A 3,136-nucleotide genomic window follows, 5' to 3' on the forward strand; every position below is an offset into this window, starting at 1 on the left:
GGGCTTCGCCCGCCTTGGCCGAACCACCGCGGCGTCTCTCGGTGCCATCCTTCTGGAGTACGGCCTGCCTGTGTTCAAGACGCAGGATGACGGGTCTCGCTGCAACTACGACAACCTGCCGCTGCTGCTGTTCCTGTGCAGCATGTGCACGCCGCTGCTGGCGATTCCGCTGAGCATAATACTGCTTCCGAAGGCGCGCATCTGCGACGATATCGACATTGACGGCAAGGTGGTGCGTCAGGCCGTGGATAAGCAGGTCGCAGCTGCTCCGCTGCCGAGCTCCGACTCGGACGCGGTGATGAATGCCGAACCGCTTCATGGGAACAAGGCGGATGAGCGCGAGGCAGCGCGCGGGGAGGCGGTGCAGGGCAAACGGGCGGGCGCTTCAGAGAAATAGCTGGCGCTGTGGAGTGCTGTGCGAAGTATTGTGGCGCTTGACGGTTGTTGAAAGGGAGGTTATGGATGTCTTCAAGGAGTATCGATCCGGTAACGGATGGCGCGTTTCTGGATCATCTGGTCTCTCTTCCTGCATGATTAGGTGTTCAGCGACGTTGAGGGTGCCGAGTGCAGCCTTTGCCTTTCGCTGCATGTTGGGGCGGCATTTGATGGTTAGTCGCCAGTGGACGCGGATCGGCCGGAGGGGTGCGTTTCAGACTCAGCGGAGTAGTTGAAGACCGATGCGGCGGATGACGGGCTTTCGTGGCGGCCTGTCTTTGCGGACGTGTTGCCGTTTTTCTGCATTTGCCGATGTACACCGCTTCGTCGCTAGCTCTCTCTCTCTCTCTTCGACACCACCTTTTCGCCCCCACCGACTTTGCCGTGGCCCCAGCCTCCTGTGCGCGTGTTGGCTGGGGTGTCTGATGGTGGTGTTACCCGTCGTGCACCCGCCTGACCTGTCTGCGCCCCCTTCCGTCGTCGCGGCTCTGTCTGCCACGTGCGAAGACAAAACACAATACACATATGTGAAACACAACACGGAACGCATGCAAGGACGCTAATCAGTGAGAATACGCGACTTTCTGAACCCTAACGCGGCCTCTGATGCCTTGTGTTGGTGGTTGTGATGTCTACTTCGCGTATACATGTATGTGTGCGTGCTTGGATGGAATCACGGGTGCCTCTCTCTGTCTGTGCTATGGTAGCTCGTATCCGCATCGATAAATTTCATCTCCCCGTTGCGTCACCACCACCTCTCCATATCCTTTTCGTCTCGCATGCCCTGAGCGTCTTCGAAGTTGTCGCGTGCAACAGTTTTGTGCCGTGGTGCACATCTTGCCGCTGCTTGGCAACATGCGCGAGGAAGGGAAAGGCATGGGCACGACGAAACCTGCCCGGCGGTGGCGAGGGCAGCGGCCCCGAAGCGTCGCATGTCGTTTTGCCGCGGCGCTTGTGCGCCTCTGCGAACGCAAGATCCACGACGGCACTCTGCATCTCCCGCTTTCCCTCCCTCCCTCGCGTGCGCGTGCATGAGTGGCGACCGCTTGTGCGGTTGTTATTTAGAAGCAGTGCCCGCTCACCCAAAGGAACGGGGATGCGGGGGCCCGTTGTGCCAGCCTCGCATGCGTATGAGGGGGCAAGAAACAAGAAACAAGTGGAGCAGGATGACAGGCAGCTGCCTGGCTGCCCAACGAATACACTGCACGACAAGAATGACCAGTGACAATCTCCACACGTAGGACATTCTCCTCTTCTTTTTTTTCCGGTGATGATTTCGTGTGCCGCTCGTTCTCTAGCGCGCGCTCTCTATGGGCGTCAAGTTGTGTGTGTTGTCGCTTCGATTTCCTCGCTGCCTCGCTCCCCTCCCCTCCACCCCCTCCGGCACGCCGTTTTGTGTTGATGGTGCGACTGGCCTGTCATCCTCCCCTTTCCTTCGGAACCTCCGTCGTCGACACACAGCACACGCGCGCTGCCGCCGGCGCGCTCCTGTGCGAGCATTTTCTCCTATTCTTCCTCCGCTGTGTGTGTAGCCATTTAGCGTGTGAGAGTGACCAGAAGGAAGGAAGCGGCACATGGGCGCGGCCCGCCGTCCGCGGATGGCCTCCTTGCCTTCGCTTCGCCCCCCCCCCTCCGCATTTCTTTCACGTCCACTCTGGGGTTGGAGTAGGGGATGGGGGTTGTGAGAAGTCATTGCAGGTATTTGTCCTCCAAGAGAACGTGCCGACCCTCGTCTTCTCTGAAGTTCGTCGTTTTTTTTTTGGCGTCATCTGCTCCCGGATCCAGGACCCGGACTCTGCAACGTAGCGGGCGGACGAAGAGCGCAAGGACGCAAGCCGAACCGAGGTATTCGCCCGGATTGGGAAAGCTGGATGCAACGACTCAACCGGGAAGTGGGGAAAGACAGCGAGGGCATTGGGAGCAGACGACATAGTAGGCGGCAAGGCCGTGGGAACGCAAGACGTGAATGCCGGGCTCATGAAGGAGTGGCCAAAGATAGGCATCAGCTCGTCACCGTGAGACCCCAGCCCTTGGTCTCCTCCGCTGTTCTCTCTTTCTGCGCTTGTGTTTCGCGGTCGTTGACGTCGGCTCCGCCTGCTTGTCCCTTTCTGAGTAGGTGAGCCCTCCCTCCCCCCTGACTCTGAGTGTGTGCCCCTCGCGCTGAGTTGAGGCACACGTTGTTTGTCATTTGTTTCCTACACGCACCTATCGTTCCTGCTTTAAATTACGTCTTGCCTTCTTATTGCGGCGAAACCGCCTTTCGCTGTCCTCCTACCTCTTCCCTCTCCTGCCGTTCCAACGCGCCGCTCCCTCCCGCATGTGGTACTTTCACCCTTTTCCTCCAATTCTCTTCGCATGTTTGTATGTGTGTCGATGGTCACGCCTGCGATTCCGTCTCAGCGCTTATTTCTTCGCTCTTTCCCTCCACCCCCTCCCTTTCCCCCTTCGCATTCCTTGTAACTTTTCTGCGCGCCTCCTCTGACGGCGAATCCCACCCACACAATGCCTTGTGTGTGTCTGTGTGTGTGCGTGTGTGTGTGTGTGTGTGTGTGATTTGTTGGTTTCACTTTCCACTGTACGACATCTCTGCCTTCTATAGATGTTGGTGCTGACGTTCTGCAAGGTCTTCCATGTACATATATATATATATATATGTGTGTGTGTGCCTGTGTGTTCTCCTCCGACGCTGCGCTCCCTCGCT

This window comes from Leishmania donovani, chromosome 10, assembly GCF_000227135.1.
Source record: "Leishmania donovani BPK282A1 complete genome, chromosome 10".
In the NCBI taxonomy this organism is placed as follows: domain Eukaryota; phylum Euglenozoa; class Kinetoplastea; order Trypanosomatida; family Trypanosomatidae; genus Leishmania; species Leishmania donovani.